At 38.5% G+C, this 25227-nt stretch overlaps 1 long non-coding RNA gene across 1 annotated transcript in view; it reads left to right on the forward strand.

Annotated features, from left to right (window-relative positions):
- The window catches only part of LOC132539772 (uncharacterized), a 35206-nt gene extending 16728 nt beyond the window's left edge, over positions 1–18478 (forward strand). Inside the window, exon 2 of the long non-coding RNA XR_009551072.1 lies at positions 16101–18478. This is a non-coding gene — a long non-coding RNA (uncharacterized LOC132539772). The remainder of the gene's footprint in view (positions 1–16100) is intronic.
- The last annotated feature ends 6749 nt before the right edge of the window (positions 18479–25227 follow it).

Consider the following 25227-nt stretch of genomic DNA (forward strand, 5'->3'; position numbering starts at 1 on the left):
GTTGTTATGGGAGAAGAAAGATATTAATATAAAATGAAGGACATTAAGGAAATACGTTACAGTGCTGGACTGGATTAAAGACGTCTATCTATGGCAAACTCCTAATTTAAAGGCACTCTGTTAACAGTACTCACCCACAATTACTTGCTAACACCTTTGAATTATCATCCTATACTAGAAGGGACAAACACTGTTAGGCACAATGGTTGATTCCAGGGCTGGAGAAAAAGGTACAAGGTGATACTGGGACATTCAAATTTATAGGAAATAAGAGCATGCTTAGTTGGGCTGGGTGGTGGTGCACCTGGTTGAGCGCACACATTACAGTGAACAAGGACCCGGGTTCAAGCCCCCAGTCCCCACCTTCAAGGAGAAAGCTTCACAAGTGGTGAAGCAGTGTTGCAGGTGTCTCTCTGTCTCTCTCCCTCTCTGTCACCCCTTTCCCTCTCAATTTTTGGCTGTCTCTATCCAATAAATAAAGATAATAAAAAGTTTTTTTAAAAAAAGAACATACTTAGAAAACTGATGGAATATATATCAAGAATGTAAAAACTAGCTTCAAGGGTCTCTTACTAATCAAATTTGAGACTTTTTTTTTGCTACCAATGAATGATAGTAAGAACTTTTTAGATTTATTTCTTTCATCGGAGATAGTTTTACATGATGAAGGGAGGGGGCTCTGGAGAACAGAGCACTGTACATGTCATCCACAGATTGAACAGAAGCTTCAGGAGTGCATGTTCTGCGAACCACTTTCTAACTGTTTCCCCAGCCACAAAAAGTATAGTATTAAACATATAATTCAAAAACTTATACTGATTCTAAAATATATTTAATGGGTTGGAACAAGCAGAATAAGCGATAAAATTAGGACTGCCAAGATAATTCACTTGGGAGAGTGCCTCCTTTGTCATATGAACAATCCAGATGCAAGCTTGACCCCAGCACACTAGAAGAAGCTTTATTGCCTTTGTGTCTTTCTCTCTCCCTCTATCTGCTTCTCTTTTTCTGTCAGAAAACTTGGCATCTAATAGTGACCCAATGTGACAAGAAAAAAATTAGAAGGAAACCTATTCTTTAAAGAACATAAATGGGGAAATCGTACAACAGTTTGTGCAAACAGACTTTAAGGACAGAAGCACCAGAGGGTCCAGGTTCAGTCCCTGGCACCACCACAAGCCAGAGTTGAGTAGTACTCTGGTTTCAAGAAAAAAGTAACAGGATAACATAAACTAATAAATGTTAAAGGAACCATACTCCTCACTTATAATAGTACAGATAAGATAAACATTTCCAATGAAGACATTCTATCTAACCCAACTGTCAAACTTAACATCAACAATGATGACAGAGTAGCATCATGTGCTTTCAATACTGTGAACTGAGAAAGATCTAATATCACTTGGCTAGAATTTCTGCCAAAAATGTTTCTTCTCATAAAGAAACCATCTCACAAATCTAAACTGAGTGGCATTCTGAAAACATATTGCCTTAACTCTTTAAAAATATCAGTGCCAGGAAAGGCATTAACAAATTTTGATTATAGGAGATTGATTATATGACAGCGAAATGTAATTCATGATTTTGATTTACAATTGAATCAAATTAAAAGCTATGAAGGTAACTCTTTATATACACCCTCTATGTTAAATAGGATTGCAAATTCATGTTAAATTTTCTAAGTTTGATTAAGTATTAATATTATCTAAGTAAAATATTTTTGTTCTTATTAGGTACACAGAGTAGTAGTTAGTTACTGACTCACCTAACATTGCTCAGCAAAAAAACACAACTCTATATGTGAGTGAGGAGATAAATGATATAAAAATTTAACATTTTTATTTATTTAATTGACAAGATTGTAGAGTAAGAGGTGTACAATTCCATACAATTCCTACCACATGAGTTCCATATCCCATCCCCTCCATCAGAAGTTTCCTTATTCTTTATCTTTATCCTGAGCATGGACCCAGGATGATTATGGGGTGCAGAAAGTGGGAAATCTGGCTTCTGTAATAGCTTCTCCACAGGACATGGGCATTAGCAGGTTGATCCATATTCTCAGCCTGTTTCTAATCTTTCCCTAGTGGGGCCTGGCTCTGTTGAGGTGGGGTTCTAGAACATATTGGTGAGGTTATCTGCCAAGGGAATTCAGAGTGGAATCATGATAGTGTTTGCAACATAGTGGCTAGGAAATACCCCCTCAGGCCTCCCCTTGGCATCACACTGGTTCTTGCTGCTCTCCTACTTGTTCCTCCCTGTCTTGTGCCAGTGCTTTTGAAAATGCCTGCATGATATAGGTTTCTGTTGATCCCACACTCCTGATACTATGGCCATTAGTTAAAAAGAAAGGGGGAGATGTTGTTCTGCTTCTAAGACCCCTTCTGTTTTGATTATCATGTTAGTTTCGCTTGCACTGCTTAATGCTGTGGTCTATTTACATAATCACTGTTTTATCAGAAATCCGCCCTGCCTGCAGGGCACTGGTTTAATCCCCACTGGTTTGCACTCTTTTTTCGATCCGCCCCCTCTCCTAGTTACACTCTGTTTTTACACCCTACCACTTCCTTCCTGGAGAGTATAAATGCAGATGAATAAAGCCAGCATGGCATTGCATTGCACTGCTTCCCAGCTCAGCCATGAGTCCCTGGTCATCTCCCACCCGCGAAGCTAACCTTGCCCGGCAATATATAATATAGACAGTCCTTAAAACAGCAAATAATTAATTTGAGAACACACTCATTGAACATAACATCATGCAAATTTGAGGTATATATGTCTTATTTAAGCTATCCTCAGTAATTATAAGCTCTTTGCCAATATTTGTTTTAAGCTCTATGCATTTGGTCACCTTCTGCATTTCTGAAATGTCTATTACAACTTCTTCATATCCATAACCATTTTTTTCTTTCTCATTGTTTTGTTTCTCTCTTACCCTCTTAAATGCCTGTAACTTCATGGATGATTTTTGAATTCTCATTGTGAACTTTTTCTTTCACTGTGAAATCATTTCAAACTCCAAAATTCCTTAATACAATTTAAATAGATTAAATATTTTTCTCTAAACTTTTTGGCATGAATTACCTGTAGTTTTTGTGGTTAGTTGGGAATCATCCTGTTTTCAACATTCAGCAGACACCATGCCATGGTTATTTTCCTTAAGTTCTGTTATTGTAAACAACGAAATTAAAGAGAATTATTAACCCCAGGAAAACCGGGCTCACATTTCCATAAGCATCCAAGTGAATATATTCTTCATAATATCTCACCTAGTATTTTTATATTAATGTAGGCAGGGCTCTGTTCCTTAGACAGCTTCATTGGAAGCTGAAATAATGTGCCACTGGGACTGCAAAGAGATTGCCATGTTTCTATATCATACAAACAGTGCAATGATGAATAAGCTAAAACAACAAACAATTTTAAGCACTATGAATCCCACATCTATTTACACCAAAAACATTCATTTCAGGAGACCTAACTTTATCCTTAAGCAGACACATTTATCCAGACAAACACAATTAATGTTGATTATCATCATGGAAAAGACCAGAGGGCTTACTACAATCTTGTAAACTCCTTCCCAACTCAAGTTGAATTTAAAAACATTCAGACTTCCTTATAAGATGTCAAAACTTGATGTGAAATTGTATGAACAAGTAAGTATTTGATTACATATTTTCTAATTCTAGGGTTTTTAGTACTCTTCCTTTGTTATGGACTGAATCTTTCTGTTCCCCTAATCCAAGTTAACATGCTGAAGGCCTAATTCACAATGTAATGGCATTTGGAGACAGGGCTAGTAAACATAGAAGAGAAGAGCTCTGTTTCTCTAAAAATTAAAGAAAAAAATTGGGCTGGAGAGGTTTCTAAACAGTATCTTGCACTCTCAAGTTCTTGAGTTTCTTCCCTAGCACATCACTAGAGAGAAAGAAATGATTACTATATCTTTATGGATTGACCATTTTTTAAAATTTTAATTTATTTATAAAAAGGAATCACTGACAAAACCATAGGATAAGAGGGGTACAACTCCACACAATTACCACCACCATTATTCTGTATTCCATCCCCTCCCCTGGTATCTTTCCTATTCTTTAACCCTCTGGGAGTATGGACCCAAGGTCACTGTGAGATGGAGAAGGTGGAAGGACCTTTTTTTTTTTTTTTTTTTTTTTTTTAGCTACATAATTTCCTGTCTCTTGATAATTTTGCTCCAAAAATCAATCTGATATTAGTATAGCCAGTAAGATTTCTAATGATTATTGAAAAGAACAACAAAGGCAGACATTTGGGTAGGTAAAAAAAGGTGCTTTTATTTGGTTCCTGGAAGCTGTGATAGCAGCTTGAAGTTCATGTCTTAGGACCAATAAATATAAAGCTAAGTTACACTGAGAACAGGTGAAAGAACAGAAGTCTAACAGTAACCCACACATGGCATATATAGCATAATGGTTATGCAAAGAGAATCTCGTGCCTGAGTCTCCAAACCCTAGGTTCAATTCCCCGTACCACCCTAAGTCAGAGCTGACCAGTCCTCTGGTAAAAAACAAAACAAACTAAAAAACAGTAACCCACATGGGCTGAGTTATTTCTATCATAAATTTGTTGTCTAGCAACTAGATTGTATTCCCAAAGAGACTGGCTACTAAGAGAGCAGATTTCAAGAAGGAGTTGTTTCCACAAAACACCTCTAAATAGCTTCCAGCTCTCACGCTATATATCTTATGCTAATACTAAAATGATGTATGCTTATGCCCACATGGTCCTGTCTTCCTCTTAGTTTCTGGCTTTGACAATTAAGAGTCATAATGGATTACAATATTCCCAACAATGATTAATCCCATAATTTATCTTTAAAAATATTTTACTTTAATGAGAGAGAGATACAGAGAGAAAGACATCAGTATTATTAAACTTTAGTTTAACAATAGTTAAAATGGTGCTCAGAACTGAACTTCGGACATTGGAGCTTCAGGCATGGAAGTATTTTGCGTAAACAGTATGTTGTCTTTCCAGTCCACTGTCACATACTATTTTGTAAGTGCATATTCTCCACCTAGAGTATTGCATTTGAAGTGATGTTACTGACAACAGCATATGGTTGGGATGTGAATATTTTTCATGAGATGGTGACCTCATATATGTGTGATTTTACAACTCCCAGGCTGAATTTTTTCCCCCATTCATTTTACTTCAGGTAGGCAGAGAAGCAGAGAAAGATAAAGAGAGGGAAGGCCAAGATTTCTTTCTTTTTTTTTTTTTTTTCCTTGACCAGAGTGCTGCCCAACTCTGACTATTGGTGTTGCCAGGGATCAAACTTGGGAACACTTTCAAGTAAGTCCTGCTTGGTACCACTGCCACTCTCTCCCACGATCTAGGCTCATGCTTTAAAAAATAGACTTATTTGTCAAACAAATTGTTGAACAGTCATGATCCTAAAAGCTGGAGTAGTGCAGATGAAGAGTTGGGGGGTTCCTACATTTTGTAAATAACTAGTAGGCATATTTTATTTATATTACCAAGGGCCTGTGACTATTCTAGTTTTTTTTTTTTTTTCCTGAGCCTGGCATCTGATATGCAAGTGGGTCCAAGTTACTGCCTGGGGAAATGATGTCATGTCTGGAAAAGGGACAGAAAGCTGGATCAGGGAAGAGAGTAGCTCCACTTTGTATGTTACCTCTCAGCCACCAAGTTCCAGATGCTACCATGATGCCGACCAGACTTCCCTGGAGAGACAACCCCACTGATGTATCCTGGAGCTCCACTTCTCCAGAGCCCCACCCTACTAGGGAAAGAGAGAGACAGGCTGGGAGTATGGATCAACCAGTCAACGCTCATGTTCAGTGGGGAAGCAATCACAGATGCCAGACCTTCCACCTTCTGCACCCCACAATGACCTTGGGTCCATACTCCGAGAGGGTTAAAGAATAGGAAAGCTATCAAGGGAGGGGATGGGATATGGAGATCTGGTGGTGGGAATTGTGTGGAGTTGTACACCTCTTATCCTATGGTTTTGTCAATGTTTCCTTTTTATAAATAAAAAAAAACAAAAAATAGATTTATTTGTGATTAATAGTGGGTTACAATATTATACAATTACAGTGTATAGTTCCACACCACAACTACCACCAAAGTTTTGTGTTCCTACCCTACTACCTCCCAGAGGTAACCACTGTAGTTCTTACAAAGTATTGGAAACACTTGGAGCTGGGTTTTTTTTTTTTTTTTTTGCATGTTAATGTGTTAGATTTCACATAAGAGAGACCATGTAGTAACTGTCACTTATCTCTTTAGTTTGCTAACCATAATCACATCCAGTTCCAGCTATTTTGTCCCATAGTACACAAAATCATCTTTTTGATTGCTGATTAATATTCAATGAAGTATATATTTCATATCTTCTTTAGTCATTCATCTGTTGACGGGCATTTAGGCTGCTTCTACTTTTTGGCTATCATCAATAATGCAACTATGAATATAAAGATGCATATATCTCTTCAATTAATGTTTGAGTTTTTTTTTTATAAAGCCTAAGGCTGATATTGCTGTTTCATAAGATCATTCCATTTTTATTTGTTTAAGGATTCTCCTTGTAGTCTTCCAAAGCAGTTGTATTAGTTTTCATTCCAACTAGCAATGGAGCAGAGTTCTTTTTTCTCTACAACCTTGCCAATACTTGTAATTTATTGTCTTATTGATAAAATCCATTGTCTTATGTAGTTTTAATTTTTATTTCTCTAATGATAAGTGAAGTGGAGCATTTCTTCATGTGTCTGTGGGATATGTGTATCTCTTCTTTAGAAAACTGTCTGTTTAGATCTTTGGCTCACTTTTTCTTATTGGGTTATTTTTTCTTTTCCTGAGCTGTACTAATTCTTTATAGATGCTTGATATCAAAGACTTATTTATATTTGTACTAAAGATAGAGTAGAAAAAAAAATCTCAGAGAACTTGTCATAGTAGTGCTTATAGAATCCAGAGCCTTGTAAATGCAAGTCCTGTACTCTAACTACTGAGATACCTCTCAGCTAATGGACCATGAATTTTATCCAATCTGTCAATCTCCAAATTTAACTGGTTCGTTTAGACTGATTATATTTAGTGTTACTATTGATATGTTAGGACGTTAGTTTGTCATTTGTTCCCTCTTTCATTTCTAATTTTTAGTACATCTTTGCATGGTTATTTATATATTTTTGAGAATCTTCATTTCTAATTTTTAGTAATCTTTGCATGGTTATTTGTTGGGTAGTTGCCATCTCCCCCTGGCTTCTTCTTATCCATATGCCTATATAGGGATTTACTGATCCAAAGGTTTGGTCTATTTACATAAATCACTTTTACATAAAGCACTCCAGGGCATTGGTGGTTCAGTTATAGGATTCTCGCCTGTTCCGCCCCCTCCTTGTCACACTCTGATTTTCACCAGTCACTTTTCTCTCCACCCTCTCTATATCACATCCTGTTTCCACCCTACTTGGAGAGTATAAAAACAGCTGCTCTTCTGATTAAAGACACTTGGAAATTGCTTTCCGGCTCCGAGAGTTCCAGAGTGTATCTCCTGCGGAAGTTGGTGCAGCACGCGTTCCTGATCCCTCTCCCACACAGCAGCCTAGATCAGCTCCAGTTGAGTTCTCTCCAACCCAGAGAGCACCGGCTCGGGAAGAAGTACCCTCAGGCTATCCCGGCATCTGGTGCCCGAACAGGGACCCGTAAGCAGCAGATTTACAAGAAGACATCTTAGATAAGTACACACCTTTTGGGTATCTGCAATATTGTGTTAAGGCACTGTGATTTTTTTTTCTTTTTTATTGTTTTCCGGAGATCTTTCCACCATGGAAAATCTTTTCCAAATCCTGCATTCTTTTTCCAGTATACAATTTTTATATATCTGGGACATTTTTCTCGGGGCTTCACCTTATATCCTGTTGATCATCATAGCAGCTTTTAAGGGATATATAGGGCAACCTCTCAAAAGGCTTAAGAAACTAGAGGCTGAGGTCCAAGAGATAAAGGAAGTAATCATAGAACTTAACCAGCACCTTAAAAACAAGAAGAAGCAAAGGCCTGTCGTGATCTTGACCCACCCTAATTCCTCTGCATCTTGCCCTGAGGCCCCTATTTTGGCATCTTGCCCTGAGGCCCCTATTTTGGCAGACACGTGTCCGAATTCTCCTTTGGACTCCACAGCCACTTCTTCGGCCACCCCCATTTTGGCAGAAACGTGTCCGGAACCTCCTGCTGCCTCCACGGCTGCTTCTTCACCCCACCCTGTTTTGATAGACACATGTCCGAATTCTCCTGTAGCCTCCAAAACCACTTCTTCGGCCACTTGTCCAGAAGCTTCCACTTCAGTGACTCCTCCTACCGCTACACACTTATCAGAGGAAGTCCACACATTTCCGGTCAATGTTGCCCCCAATAGACAAAAACCTCAGGCCTGGTATCCATATTCCGCCACAGACCTGAAGGAACTACGCCAGGCTATCAAAGATGACGGTGTTCATGCCCCATGGACCAGGTCCATTTTACAAGGCCTGCTTCAGAACCTTAATACCCCTCAAGATTGGAGAGATGTGACTCGTGCTACGCTCCCAGGCCCCCTCTTCCTGCAATGGGAGGCATTCTTTCGCAATGAATGTTTACAACAATCGCGGAAAAATATTCAAAATCAGCCAGAGGGTAATTTTGATGCATTGTTTGGAACAGGCCAATTAGAAACAGGGATTCAACAGGCGGAAGCCAAGTTTCCAGCGGGGTATTTTGATCAAGTACGCCTGTGTGCATTAAAAGCATGGGAGCGATTAACACCACCCATGGGAGCAGCCTCAGCCCCCATTCTCTCCCTGCAACAAGAACCTGATGAATCCCTCGCTAAATTCATTGCCAGGGTCCAGTCGAGTTTGGAAAGGAAGATTTATAATCCTGACGCTCGTTTTCTCCTACTGCGATCCATAGTCTGGGATGGAATGCTTCCGCATTTTCGACAGGCCTGTATCACTCTTAAAAATGAACACCCAGATACTTGGATTCTAGCTACACAGGATCTCAGATCAAGCTCTTTTCAAGGACCTATGTTACAGGCCTATGCAGCTACCTTACATAAGCAAAAAGGAGCTTGCTTTCAGTGCGGTCGCCAAGGGCATTGGCGTAACCAATGTCTAGAAAATAGACTGCGACCCCGCCTCCAGTCAGGGCGACCCCACCTCCAGTCAGGGCAACCCCGCCTCCAATCAGGGCAACCCCGCATCCAGACAGGGAATCAGAGACCACGAATGCCTTGTCCCAGATGCCAGAAAGGATTTCACTGGAGGAGAGATTGTTGGTCAAGGTTCCATAGGAACGGCACGCCTCTGCCAAATGTAAACAGGGATTTAAACTAAGTATGGGGCTTCCCTTAGCCCCGCCCCCAAGAGGGAAGGAAGCAGGTCGCCCGCTTGGTGCTGTGCCCTTCTTCCACAAACAGAAGCCCAGCTTGGGACCCAATCCGTCGCTATACCCACCACGCCAAGTAACAATAACAGAGGGTGAGCAGAAGGAGGAACCCGTGGTATGTGGGAACTTCCAGCATAGAAATAACCGGCTGGAGCAAGAGAACAGCTCGAATTCAGAGCCTGAGATTTTATGGACCACCCCTGTTTTAGAAAGGGGTCACCCAACTATGACAGTAAAGATTGGTAATATTCCTTTTAAGTGTTTGATTGACACGGGAGCAGATAAGACAATATTAAGACAAGCAGAGGTTCCCCAGAGTTGGGAACTCCTCCCAGGACCACGCTTACATGGTGTTGGAGGATTGACTCAGGCATTCCGCACACGAGATTCCCTTGTGTGGGAAGATCCAGAAGGGACTACCGGACGCTTTCAGCCTTTAATAGCTGATATAAGCACCAATTTATTGGGAAGAGACTTGCTGGAATCTTTAGATGTAGTGATATCCTCAGACACCTCTGCAGGACACCACACTCACTCCTGTGAGACTGCTAGACCCAACCAGCACCCCCAATACTAACTGCCACTGTTCGTAACAGAACTCCCCGCTTAGATTGGCTTTCTAATGAGCCTGTCTGGGTGGAACAGTGGCCTTTGCCTAGGGAGAAGCTAGAAATTTTAAAAAAACTCGTCCAAGAGCAGTTATCGTTGGGACACATTCGTCATTCTCGGAGCCCATGGAATACTCCAGTCTTTGTAATTAAAAAGCGCTCAGGAAAATGGCGCCTCCTCCAAGATCTTCGTGCAGTTAATAAAACCATGCAGGTTTGGGGCTCCCCCCAAAGGGGTTTGCCTCTTGCTTCCGCAATTCCCACAGGAATTCCAATCATAGCTATTGATATACAGGATTGTTTTTTCTCTATTCCCTTACACCCACAAGATTGTAAACGTTTTGCTTTCTCTGTTCCTTCTATTAATAATGCCAGCCCTGCCGATAGATTTGAATGGGTGGTACTGCCCCAGGGCATGGCTAATAGTCCTACTATTTGTCAAGAGGTTGTTAAATCTGCCCTTTTTCCATATATTCATAAGGGCCTTAAGGTTTTTCATTATATGGATGACGTGTTAATATGGGGAGAATTAGATACAGATCTCTCCGCCCTACGTGATTTTCTAATCCCTGCCTTAAAGAGAAGTGGACTTAATGTAGCTCCTGAGAAGATACAGCTAATCCCTCCAATATCTTTCTTAGGCTCAGAGATTTCCCTAACGCAGATTCGTCCTTTAAAACCTTGTGTTACTTTTCCTTCTAATCTCACTCTTGCTTCTTTACAAAGTTTTCTTGGAAATTTGAATTGGCTTAGGCAGTATCTTTATCTGCCTACGAGCTGCCTGCAACCACTGTTCGATCTGTTAAAAGGAAACAAACAGCCCTCCTCAAAGCGTATGTTAACCCCCGAAGCATCCTTGGCTTTGGAAAAAGTTAACCAGGCTCTCCAGGACATGCACCTCGTTCGATTCTCCCCCTCCTCTCCAGTAAATCTTCTAATCTTTAACTCCACCCCCACGGTAGTGGGGGCATTGTGGCAGAAACATGGCGTTCTCGAATGGCTTCATACGCCAGTAGGCGGAGCTCCAAGACTCCTTACCGAGATTGATGCCTTAGCATTTATGGTTCGCCAAGGAAGAAACAGATCGGTTCAGGTCTTAGGAAGGGAACCAGATTCAATCATTCTTCCCTTTTCTCTCACTGATACAGAATGGCTCATACGCCACCATTCTCGTTTTGCCATAAGTTTAATGGGTTTTCCAGGACAATTAGATAATCATTTTCCCTCTAATAATTTGATAGCTTCTTTACCTCTGTTGCCTCTACTAGTACCTAAACTTTTCTCTCGAGATCCCATCCCCTCTGCTCCTACAGTGTTCACTGATGGTGGAAAAAAGGGAGCTGCTGCCCTTATATATTATCCAGACCAGAAATACCCCAAACCTCTCTTTACTGAACTTCCTGAATTCCCCTCAGTACAAAGAACTTTATGCTGTTTTCCTTGCATTAAAAGCTGTACCAGAATCCTTCAACCTTTTTTCTGACAGTGTGTATACTGTTAACTTACTTCCATGGCTTGCTCGATCTTATGTAAGAATTGATGACAACCCACTTTCTCCTCTTTTAATTCAAATTGCCTCTATGCTCTGTTCTCGAACCCATCCACTGTATGTTCAGCACCTACGTTCCCACAGCCCTCTTCCTGGTCCCCTGTCCGAAGGGAATGCTGCAGCTGACCGCCTTGCCTCCACAGGAATTCTCCTAGCCTCTGTCTCTAATCCTGCTGACTTTCATTCCCTAACCCATGTTAATCTTAAAGGTCTTCGAGCTCGATTTCCTGATATTCCTCTGCCACAGTTAAAACGTATTCTTGCTACATGTTCCTCCTGTGCAGGTCTAATCAAAACACCTGCTATTCAGACTCTGGGGGTTAATCCTCGAGGTTTAAAAGCCAACGCTCTTTGGCAAATTGATGTTACCCACATACCTAACTTTGGCAAACAAAAATATGTGTTCGTCTCAATTGATACCTTCTCTAAGTTTATGTGGGCTACAGCTCAGACTGGAGAAAACTCAAAAAAGCTTATAAGCCATATGCTCTCCTGTTTTGCTGTAATGGGCTTACCTCTTCAACTTAAAACGGATAATGGACCTGCTTTTACCAGCAAACAATTTAAAGATTTTTGTTCCCTCTGGAACATTACTCATACTACAGGCATTCCGTATAATCCACAGGGACAAGGCATTGTTGAGAGGGCCCATCAAACTCTTAAGGCTCAATTAAATAAAGAAAAAGGGGAAATGTACCCCCCTAATATCCAGCTGGCAAAAGCCTTAACTACATTAAATCTCTTTAATATTTACAAAAACTCCGACCAACCTCCTATAATTCTTCATTGGCAAACACCACCCACCCTCCCAGCTATTAAAGTCAAATGGAAAGACCCACTTGATAAAATTTGGAAAGGACCTGACCCCCTGTTGACTATGGGGAGGGGTTTCGCATGTATTTTTCCACAAAATTACTCCAAGCCTGTTTGGGTTCCTGCCCGCCATGTCCGGCAATACCCACATGATGGTGCTGATATCCCTGAAGAACAAGAAACACTGCAAGAAGACTGGCTGCAAGAGGACTGGCTACAGGATGCACCCCAGGATCCATAATACAGCATGGCAGAATAAAAAAAAAAAAAAAATCTGATTCACAGAACTCTCCCCCCCCCCCCCGAATGAATGTCTTATGCTATGACTGGCCAGTTGTGTTTTGTGAGTGAGTGAGTGAAAAAAAAAAAAATTGAGTGAGTTGAGTGACCAAAATTTTTGTATGACCCATTGTGCTCAGAGTACTCTGAAAGTTAACTGACTTTATATCAAACGGCTGGACGCAGCCATGGTTTCTGGAGACGTCCAGAAACAGTCCAAAAATTGTTCATTCCCCCTTTTGATTTCTTTTTTAAGTCTTGATATCAATATGAAATGTTTAGTCTTAAACTGTGTGAGTAAAGATGGTTCAACTATGACAGTAGTTCTAAATTCACATTTGAAATGATATATCTTATTTACAAGTTTTTCTCCTCCTGTGTGTTATAAACTATATATTTAATATGCATGTTTCAAGTTTGGTAAACATTAACTTGACAGTTAAATCGTAACTTCGAAGTTACATTTTTACGAGAAGAGGTAAAATCAATTCATTTAAGTAACTGAGTGTTTAAGGTAAAACTCTAAATATTCAATGTGACAATTCATCATCTCCTAAGTTAAAATACAAATTCTCTATACAGGACATTTTTGGAGGGCCCCCAAAAATGTCCTGTAAGCTATCTTGTGGAAATTAATCCACAACAAATTTGGCATCAATCTGATATTGTAAATGTACCAAAAAAAAAAAATTGTCACTAAAATGTGTTAACTCTAGTAACCTGAGTTTGCTTAAAAACCCAATGTAAAAATAGTCAAGAATCAATATATGTAACTTAAACTCGGTATGAAAACTTTGCTATATAAAGACTGCTACATGAGGTCACGTAAGATGACCTTTACACAAAATTATAAAGATACCTAAACCAGTTATAATCATTGAGTTATCAATTGTAGTAAACTTCTAATTTGTTACAAAGATTTTTCATAAGTAATTGACTACAGCTATGACAAGCCTTCGCATAAAGAAGCATCTGCTCATATAGAATCCCCAGAAATCCATCTTGGACCCCTGACCTCTGACATCACCCACAATTACAGCCATCCCCAGAAACCCATGATGTGACCTGACACGATCTGGAGAACCTGATTCACAGACTCTGAAGGACAAGACTTTCCTACTGCCTTTCTCTCAACCATCGGTGTCTGCTCTTCCTGCTTCTGTTTCGCCCATCATGTTTTGGCGGTTCCAGGTCACTCTCTACAGAGAAGAAAAGTTCCGGTGGCCGTCCTCCTCCATCAAGATAGACGTGTGGCATTTATTTCCTGGCCGTTGACATTGGACTGATGCTTCTATAGAACTTGCTGGACACTCCTTTTATACTCCTGGACTTCTTGAAGAATGACTGTAGCAGGCTGACTCGGGATTTTGCAATGCCAGATCACCCCTCTAGCCCCTCGGCTTATCAGGCCCCCACTCCTCCACCCATCAGGCTCACTCTGTCTCTTGCTACTCTTACTTATCCCTCCGTCTTGTGCTAGTTCTTTTTAAAGACACTTACACACTATCATTCTGCTTTCTTCCCAACAGGTTTCCGTTCACCCCTACACTGCTATTCCCCTGACAGAGATGAAGCCTTTTACAGACATTGACCCAGTTATATATGGCCATTAAGTAAGAGGAAGATGTTGGGGAATTGTGAGGATATGGTTGAGCTTGGAAGGGCTTGAGCCTGAGGGGTGTGTCAATCCTGTTAGTCTCTCTCTCCACGGAGAGGTTGAGCAAGGAGGGACAGTAGAACCCCAAAAAAGGTGTGCCTCTTATCAGTCTCCCTGCCTCACAAAGTGCCCCACACTCCTGATACTATGGCAAAAAGTTAAAAAGAAAGGGGGAGATGTTGGGTAGTTGCCATCTCCCCCTGGCTTCTTCTTATCCATATGCCTATATAGGGATTTACTGATCCAAAGGTTTGGTCTATTTACATAAATCACTTTTACATAAAGCACTCCAGGGCATTGGTGGTTCAGTTATAGGATTCTCGCCTGTTCCGCCCCCTCCTTGTCACACTCTGATTTTCACCAGTCACTTTTCTCTCCACCCTCTCTATATCACATCCTGTTTCCACCCTACTTGGAGAGTATAAAAACAGCTGCTCTTCTGATTAAAGACACTTGGAAATTGCTTTCCGGCTCCGAGAGTTCCAGAGTGTATCTCCTGCGGAAGTTGGTGCAGCACGCGTTCCTGATCCCTCTCCCACACAGCAGCCTAGATCAGCTCCAGTTGAGTTCTCTCCAACCCAGAGAGCACCGGCTCGGGAAGAAGTACCCTCAGGCTATCCCGGCAGTTATTTATATATTTTTGAGAATTTTATTTTAATTTAGACATAGTATGTTGAATACATAACTTTGCACACGTTTCTTGTGGCTCTATTTACTATGTATTTGTAGCATCAAGGTGTATTGATGCTCTTATTTTCAACTGTTTTGAATTTTCAAGATCCCTTTACTTCTGAGTTCTCTTTCCCACTTACAATTGTCTTAAATATTTTCTCCACATATATTTACAATCATATCCAACAGTTCCATGGTTTTCTTCAAATTTAAGCATATCACACACTCTAGAAAAAAAATAAAAGCTCATTCTGTTTTAGCATTTTTTGCTTATATTCATTTTTCCTTCTTGCCTTTCTCTCTTCTCTTTCTTTCTTTCTCTTTTTTCTTTCATCTGTCATTCTGTTTGTGGGGGCGATATTTACTAGTTCATAGTGCGATTCTTGACACGTAAGTACAACTTCTTATCTTCCAGTGATAGGTATCTGAAAAACATTCTTACCCCCTACTTTGGTCCTTTCCCATCATGTGTACCTGAACCACATTGCTGTCTCCACCCCCTTTCTTCCTCTCTTTCCTCAGAGTCCTTTGCTTTGGTTCAATAGACCAAACCCTGTCCAAGTGTCACTTTGTGTTTTCTCTTTCTGTTCTTATTCCACGTATAAGTAAAATTCCTTTCTATTTGCTAAGGTCACTCTTATATTGTTTCTATTTCTGTTTAGAGAAATTCTCATGTTCTTTTAGGGATAGCATATATTGTGGGCCATATTCTCTTAGTTTTTCTTGATTTTTATTTCCTTTTATTTCTGAAGCACATATTCCTAGCTTTAGGACTGAACTAAAAAATAATTTCCTATAGCACTTGAAAAAAAATGTGCCACTTCCTTCTAGTCTCCATGGATTATAATAAATTTTCTGTAATTCTAGTTGAGCTTCTCCAATATATGAAGTTCTATCATTCCTTGACTACTCTCAAAAAATCATTATATTTAATTTCCATTAATTTAATTTTTGATATGCTTTGGCAATGATTTCTTTTATGCTCACTGAATGCCACATTTATTTCAGTTCTTTGGAGAGTTTTCTGTTATTATTATTTATTTTGAGTATTTTTTCTAATTATGTCCTTTTTCTCTTTCTCTAGGGTCCTAATGCCATATTACATCCTGTGCCGGAATACATTATGTCAATGAAGTTCTGATAACTGACATTTATCTTCTTTTTTAACTTTCCTTATTGAGGGATTAATAAATTACAGTTCAGTTGTTGACACATGGGTATACCCTTCTCCCTGTGATAGTTTAGAAGAATCTGTGTTTATATTTGGTAATTTTATTGAAATTGTTCTTTTCTCTGACTACCTCTATTATCTTTGGTTTTTCTATTCTAAATTATCTATTGATTATATATACTTAATAAGGAATAACAAGACCATAGAATAAGAGGGGTACAATTCCACACAATTCCCACTACAAAAGTTCTGTATCCTATCCCCTCCATTGGAAGCTTTCCTGTTTTTTTTTTTTTTTTTTTGTCCCTTTGGGAGCATGGGCCCAGGATCACTATGGGTGCAAAAGATGGAAGGTCTGGCTTCTGTAATTGCTTCTCTGCTGGACATGGGCTTTGGCAGGTTGGTTCATACTCCCAGCCTATTTCTATCTTTTCCTAGTGGGCCAGCGGTCTGAGAGGTAGGGTTCCAGGGTACATTGGTGAGATAATGTGCCCAGTGAAGTCAGGTTGGTGTCTTGGTAACATCTGCAACTTGGTGGCTGAAAAAAGCAATAAGATATAAAGCAGAACAAATAGTTTAGTAATGACTATAACAGATGAGATTTGAGATCTCCATTTTGGAAAAGGTTAGTAGGTCTATTTTAGGTATATTACAATGGGCCATGACTTTAATAATTTTTTCCTGAGCCTAATAGCTAACATGCAGGTGGGTTAAAGGTATTGTCTGGGAAGATGGTGTCAGAGTTGGGAATAGGACTAGGAAGCTCTATCAGGGTAGAGAGTAGCGTTCAAATATAGGAAAAGCATATAAATATTGTTAACTATAAATCCCATCAATTTGAACTGGGGCCCATATACAGCACAGGAGCCTGTGTAACCTCTACATACCTATAGGTCTGAGCTCAAATTCTGTGATCATGGCTAGGAACATTCTAGATTGCACTCATTGCAGGACCCATCTTCCTTGAGTGGCAGAGCATGTTGACCAACCTCCCTTCAGAGACTGGGGAACTCCCTACCAATGCTGACCCATATTGAGGGCAGGGTCCTGTAGATGCCCACAAGAGCATCCACAGTGCTGTTCCTGATGGAGATGACCAGCGTTGGTGAAGACAGTGATCTGCTTTTAATCCATTCAGCAAGTTTGGTAAATCTTTTGACTGGTGAATTTAATCCATTTACATTTAAAGTCATTATTGAGAAAGGTGGTTTGCTTTATTTAGCCTTTCTGGTTTTAGTTTTGAGGTTATTTTATGTTCTGGTTGAATCTTTTCCCGTTTATTTTATTTTATTTTTCTGTTTCTTACTATGTTACTATGGAGATGGTTTTTTTGTCAAGGTATTGCCTCCTGTTTATATGTTTCCTATTTGTCTCTCTGTTGTATTCTGTTTTGTCATTATCATGATTATTGTGTCTGACAATTTCTACAAGATTCTTTTTAAAAGTTGACCTTGGTTCACCAACATTGGACTGTGTTTCCTTATTGTTGTGATGCTGGTTTCACTCTAATACTAATTATCCCATTAAAATTTGGAATTATTTTGCTTCTTCTTTTCTTGTGGGACTCCTTTCAATAATTCTTTCAAGATATGATTGGTAGTGGCAAATTCCTTCAGTTTATGAATATTTAAATATATATTTATTTCCCCCTCATATTTGGAATATTAATGACTGGAAATTCTTACCTTTTAGTACTTTGAATATGCCATTCCATTTCCTCCTTACTTCTAAGGTTTGTGATAAGAAATCTTAAGAAAGCTTGATGGTTCTACATTTTTATGTAACTTTCTCCCTTTACTGTGAAGCCTGCAATATTTTTCCTTGTCCCTGCTTTTAGGTAGTTTTAAGATGATGTGCTTTGTTGTGTGCCATTTTGGATTCAAGAATTTAGGTGTGCTTCACCGTCTTGTATTCCTATATTTGAAATTGCTCAAGTATGGAAAATTTTCCTATATAGCTTCTATGAATATTTTCTCTTTTCCTTTCTACCTCTCTTCATCCTCAGTGACCACAATAACTCTGATGTTCATCATCTTTCGGATAGAGTCATTTTTCCTAAACCATTATTTTCCAAGAGTTTTAAATTCATAGAGTGTGGTGGTTGTGTCTTCTAGCACTGATATTCTCAATTCCACCTGCTTAAGTCTACTTCTGAGGCCTCTTAACCTGAACTGCATTCAAAGTGTCCTTTAGGTACTTCAGTTCTCTTTGTACTCTGTAATTATTTGGTAAATTATAAATTGATCACTGAGTTCTTGATTCATAATAAAATTGAATTGATTTCATAGTGATATTTCTGAATTCTGTCTTTCTTTTTGAGATCTGTGTCTGTCTTGTTATTTTGGGGTTTCTGTCATTGCTGTCTATATTTCTTGGTGGATCAGGTGAGATTTTTATCCTGTGTAACCAGGCTGAGTTAATGTCTTTGATGTCAGTACTATTGTTCTATCCTCTGGGGAAGTAGAGGAGTTGGGAGAGGCTTGGTGAAATCATTTCTCCTTAGTGTTCAAAGGAAATCAAGATTTGTGGTCTCAACTATTCCCTGCCTGTCTTTTTCTGACCACATGTTCTATTTTGAGAGTCTGTTTGTAGGATCTAGCAGGGGAGTGCAACTATTCCTATATCCTGGAGTGAAGACTGGTTTGTCTCTCTTCTGGGAAGGTTGGCCTTTTTGACTGAGCACACAGCTTTGGGATGGATGCACAAGGAGCTGTGAGGGAAAAAGGGGACAATCACCTAGCCAGCCATTCCAGCCCAATCAACCTTGATGATCAATGGGGTGACAAATGTCACAGCTGGATCTCCCTCACATCCATGTGTTCTATTTTTTAAGTACCCAAATGGCACTAATGACCACTGACCACGACCTCTTAAGTTTTGAGACTTTTGCCTTCACTCCTGACCAGGCATGTACATACTTGTGGCAAAATGAGGTACTTAAGAAGTCATAGTTGTGGGAGAGGGGAGATTTTATGCTGAGTCTCCAGGCCAGTTTAATTTCTTGGATGCCAATATAGGGTCACTCTGCTATTGTTTCAGCCTCTTTGGAGTAACAGCATTGAAATCTTAAGTCACAGCTGTATATTGATAAGTTTTTAGGTGATTTTTTTTTGAGATGACACTATCATTTTAATAGTTGAGTTATATTCCAGCCCATCTTTTTTATTTTATTAGTGATTTAATAGTGATTGACAAGATTATGGAATAAAGGGGGTATAATTCCATACAATTCCCACCACCAGAGTTCCATATCCCTTCCCCTCCATTGAAAGTTACCCTATTCTTTATCCTTCTGGGAGTATGGACTAAAGATTTTTATGGGGAGCCGAAGGTGGAAGGTCAGGCTTCTATAATTGCTTCTCTGCTGGACATGGATAATTTTTTCAACAGTTGATGGTGTTCATTTTTCTTAGTACTTAATGACATATGTCATAGTGTAAGGTCAGGCATATTTACATATTATGGTGTGTTCCTAGATAGTAAGAGATACTAACTTTATTTAGTGTTTTATAAGAGAAAGATTATTGAAGTGTTCCTTTAGATATTTGGATCAAAGATTTGGTAATTATCCAAACTGGAAGAAAAGATTAGCTCTATCAAATTAAAAAAAAAAAAAGATTTGAGAGATACCTGGGTAGACTGCATTCCACACTATGTGTGTGGTTCAGGCTTGTGACCCAATATCTAAAAGAAGTGTCATAGGCTGAGGAAAGCTTTGATACTATCATGTCTCTTCCTCTCTCTATTCCTTTTCCTTAAGTTATAAAGTATTCTGGAACTTGTTCATGAGGCCCTGACTTAGAAAAAATAAATAAATACCACACTTTTGTCTTCAGTTAGAAGTAACATTTTAGTTCAAGTTTATGTTACCATGTTGAAGACTTGAACGGATGTGATTTAAAATTTTGACTGCAATTAGTGAAATTTCCACCTGTGCTTTCAATACTGAGTCACTGATAGTGGATCAGAAACGTCATTTAAAAAACCAGGGAGTCAGGCAGTGATGTAGCGGGTTAAGCGCACCTGGCTCAAAGCGCAAGGACCAGTGTGAGGATCCCGGTTCGAGTCCCCGGGCTCCACCTGCAGGGGAGTTGCTTCACAAGCAGCGAAGCAGGTCTACAGGTGTCTGTCTTTCTCTCCCCCTCTCTGTCTTTCCCTCCTCTCTCCATTTCTCTCTATCTATCCTACCCAACAACAACAACATCAATAACCACAACAATGTTAAACAACAAGGGCAATAAAAGGGAAAATAAATAAATATAAAAAAATTTAAAAAACCCAATTGTTCGCTATACAAAAAGAAAACCACGAACATTTTGGGCCCAGGAGATAGCTCACCTGGTAGAAAACCACTGATTACCACAGGAGAGCATTTGCATAGGGGAAGTGTCACATCAAAGTGTTCTATGATGTTTCATCTGTCTCTCTTTTTCTCTCTCCCTTTCGTTTCTATGTAAAAGGAAGTCCAGAAGGAGTAGTAGAATAGGCATATAAAGATCCTGGTGGCAAAGCAAAGCAAATAAACAAATTAAACAAACACAAACATTGTAAGATTTAACCACCAATAATTGCTGATGAATAATGGATTATGTATGTTAAAGAACAAGACTGTATGCATAATAAAAAGAGTACATTGAATAGAAATAAAAATATAGGGCTAGCCAGACAGCACAATGGATATTTAAAAAGATTTTCATTCCTGGGGCAGCAAAAGTCCTAGGTTCAGTCCCCAGGACCAACCTAAGCCAGACCTGAGCAGTGCTCTGTAAACAGATTGCAAAGATGAAAGACAGAAAGAAAGGGAGGGAGAAAGAAGAGAGAAGCTGTTTATACTTTGAGCAAAAAAAGAGTATATATGTTGTGGAATTGTAGAAAGTTATAATTAGTGTAATTAAAATATAATTTGAAAGTATGAATAATGGTTTATAGGAGTTTATGAACTAGAGTGATGCATTCATTTGTATGAATTAAGCTGCTACAAATTTCTGTTTATATACTCTAATTTTAGTTTTCTGATAGTTGAAACAGTCTCATTTTACTGATTTACAATTATCATTATTTGTATGTAATACTTACTGAGTACATGCTCACATAATAATTTATTGTTTTTTTACACTATTCATTGAGCCAGTCATTTCTTTGAGCCAGAGCTAAAAATTGGTAAAACCTAATAATATTTTCAGGTATTTATTATTTTGTGACTATATGCAGATTTTCAATGTGCAAAATTATGATCAAGATTTTGTGATATGTTATTAGAGAAATATATGTCAGTCTAGCACAAAAGGTGGAAAATAACAAAACAGTGAATTCCATTGAACTTCTAAATTCAAACACAAGGCAAATGTAAAAATACTCTGCAGTTAGGAAAGCCTAGAAATCCTCATGTTAGTCAAAGTCTAACATGAAGAGGGGATGATTTTCTTAAATTTGCACATAAGAAAGAAATACAGGAACACACAGCTGAAAAAAAAGTTACTTAAAGTTAATCTACTTTGATAAAGATTTATATTCTCCTATGAAACCAGATGGTAAAGATTATATATTTTGATATAAAATGGGTAAATATGCCATGATGGAAAGAAAGGATTATGGAGAGAACTTTGATCTATGGAGGTGCTAGAAACAATTAAAGATATGAAAGAATTTAAGTATCACCAGTCCCAGATGGAGTTCCTGTGAATTTGACTAAGTGTTCCAAGACTGTTTGACAATTCCTCTAGCAGATGTTTTTAATCTTGGAGTGAGACTTCAGAGTTACCTGGATGTATAAGAAAGTGGAAGTGATGGCTGGAAAGTTCTGAGAATCTGAACTCTGCCTCTTCGTTTTGATTGATCTTTCTGACATCAGTACCTATCAGCCAATACCCACTCTTTGGTGATTATCTCTTTTTGATGCATAAGAAAGGATCTGGATCATTCAAGAGCACATAAAGGATATGGTAAGAAGAAAATCAAACATGATTATATAGCCCCAAAACTATCTGACAGTGGAGTTTTTTTTTTAACCAAAACAAGAACATTAAAAGAAATCTAGAATATATTCCTTTAGTAAACTTTGAGGTACCATACATTCAATTGAATATTTTGAACAGGAGACATTTCATTGTGACGTAACGCAAATATTCTGAACATGTTAGAATTTAATTTGGGGGAGGAGGGAGTGCTACTGGAAAACTACTGTCATAACATTATCTTGTCATAACTTCACATGGTAAATTATCTATTATTGTTCTTAGAGTTTGGATGCATGTAAAAATTCAAGAAAAAATAAATCATTTTAGGTCCAAGGAGGCCTGCTCATTAGGTAACAGTATTTTTAAATGTTTATTTGTTTATTTATTTATTTTCCCTTTTGTTGCCCTTGTTGTTTTCATTATTGTTGTTACTATTATTGTTGTTGTTTTTATTGGTGTCGTCGTTGTTGGATAGGACAGAGAAATGGAGAGAGGCGGGGAAGACAGAGAAGGGGAGAGCAAGATAGACACCTGCAGACCAACTTCACTGCCTGTGAAGTGACTCCCCAACAGGTGGGGAACTGGGGGCTTGAACCAGGATCCCTATGCCATTCCTTGTGCTTTGTTCCACTTGCGCTTAACCCACTGCGCTACTGCCTGACTATCAGGTAACAGTTTATAGTCATTTGTTTCCTTGTTTGGTAACTTGTAAAGACTTGTATTTCCAAAGATAAGAGAAATGATAAGTATGCTTTTTTAATCAACACTACTGAATCTTTGTAGCATATTTCAAATATCAATTGACAAAAGTTTAATATATTCTCAACTGAATACAGATATACAAAAATTCCAGAAGTATTTTTCTTAAGTAAAATCTGTGCAAGGCCAAGGTTGATTATAACAGTTAAACAGCAATCTAGAAATTGTGCACATTGCTTTCTTTTGTATTTGATAGGTTATAATAAAGTCACTAAAATTACATAAAGATCATTTACCAAAAAGTATCTTTTTTGTGCTTTTTCCATACCACTCCTAATAGTTTCTCCTCTGCTCTTCCATTCTTTTGTTCTCACTTTTTTTCCCCTTTTAATTCGAGATACTTCCACTTAGAAACCTAGAGAAATAAATATTTCAGAGAGGAATTCCATGCTTTCTTTGGAGGGAAAATGCCCCAAGAGCTCAATAACACTCTATAGAAACAGTTAGTGGTGGGAGGCCTTCTCTACTAAATTTAAAACAATATTATCAGGCATGCCAATTAAGAGCCTTGTGGGATTGGGTGTGGTAGGGGAAGCAGTGTTAGGCCACTATGAAACAGAGAAAATGTTCAGACTTTTAAATGAAATTGGGTCTCTTTTCCTCTCTTTTTAGTAGAAAGGATGCTTGATTGTTACATTCACTTCACTATTGATATAACCTTAACTTTTTGGCACTATGTCTCAGGAAAACTGACCACATACCCAACTTTCATTTTGTGAAATATGGGGAAATACTGATCTGGATAAGTTTCTGAGGAGACAGAGGGAAGGTTCATGAACCTTAACATTATTATAGTTCTCAAAGGAAGACTGTTCCAAGAATAAGTTTGGATAGAGGTTGAATACAATGACTTTCCATTTTACAACTTTATTCTAAGTTTCTGTATGACTGACCACCCAGAATAACAAGGTATTGTTAAAGTGTAAATGGGTGGCAGTCAGATATTTATGAATCAGTATAAATTAACAACATGTCTAGTAAAATAATTTACTATATAAAGAGGAAAGTGATTGTAATTCTACTGATTATGTGTCACACTTACTTTTACATTTCTTCAAGTATATATTTATAGACTGTCTATAACTTTGTGTGAGACTTTAGATTTTGGTAAATCATTAGTGCCTTTCCATGATATCTTATACTTAACAAAGTACATTATTTTCTATAAGTAGCACTGCTTATTTTTCTGTGGTTTCTTATTGAGTTTTCATATTTACAGTAAAAGTATCTGTGAAAATTCAATGGCAGCTATTACACAATTCAGTTTGGAATACTCATATAGCTCTTTCACACAGAGAACATTGGATATTGAAGAAGTAGCTCATATTCTTCAAACTTCAAAGACATTTACTACCCAGCATTTCAGATTATGAAATTATGCCAGGGGAAATGTGTTACTGCAGTTGAGCTACTATAACAGAATACCATTCTCTGGATGACTTAGAAGTAAGTGAAATTTACGTCTTACAGTTTTTGAAGCTGTAAAATGCAAGATCAAGGAACTGACAGCTTCTTTGTCTGGTAAAGACCAGCTTCCTGTTTCACAGAGAGTTGCCTTCTGAAGGTATCCACACATGGTGAAAAGGGCCAAGAAAACTCTCTGAGGCCTCTTTTCTACTGGCTTGAAGTCTGCTTGTGAGGATTCCATCACAATGATCTCATCACTTTCCTCTATACTCCACTTCCAAATACCATCACATTAGATATCAGCTACTTAACATACAAACTTTGTAGGGACAGGGATGTAAGTCTAGAGCAGCTAATGAGAAGCAAAACTGAAATTTTGAGGGGCACAGAAGCTAAAAGTTAAAGTTCTACAAATTATGTTATTTTCTTCATTATGAATATTTCCTTCTACATTCATGTAAAAGCTGTTGTTGAAAATATTTAAGGTGGGAGGAAAGTGTTCCTTATACAGTCCTTAGACATAATTTTAAAAAGTAACAGAATTAGAATGAAAAAGTGGTGAAGTGGGAGGGAATGTGACCCATAGTACACTTAGGGGTCATTGTGACATATAAGAATTTTCCTCTTTGAGGGGATTTATACACTTTAAATGTTTAGGTGAGTAGTATTAAATAGATGTTTAAAGTAAGTTCTTTTCCTGTTAGAGTATTCCCTCTACCCCATGCAATATTATCACTGCCACAATGGAATAGACTATTTTTTAAAATTTATTTTATTTATTTATTCCCTTTTGTTGCCCTTGTTGTTTTATTGTTGTAGTTATTATTATTGTTGTTGTTGTTGTTGGATAGGACAGAGAGAAATGGAGAGAGGGAGGGGAAGACAGAGAGGAGGAGAGAAAGATAGACACCTGCAGA

This window comes from Erinaceus europaeus, chromosome 8, assembly GCF_950295315.1.
Source record: "Erinaceus europaeus chromosome 8, mEriEur2.1, whole genome shotgun sequence".
Taxonomy (NCBI): Eukaryota; Metazoa; Chordata; class Mammalia; order Eulipotyphla; family Erinaceidae; genus Erinaceus; species Erinaceus europaeus.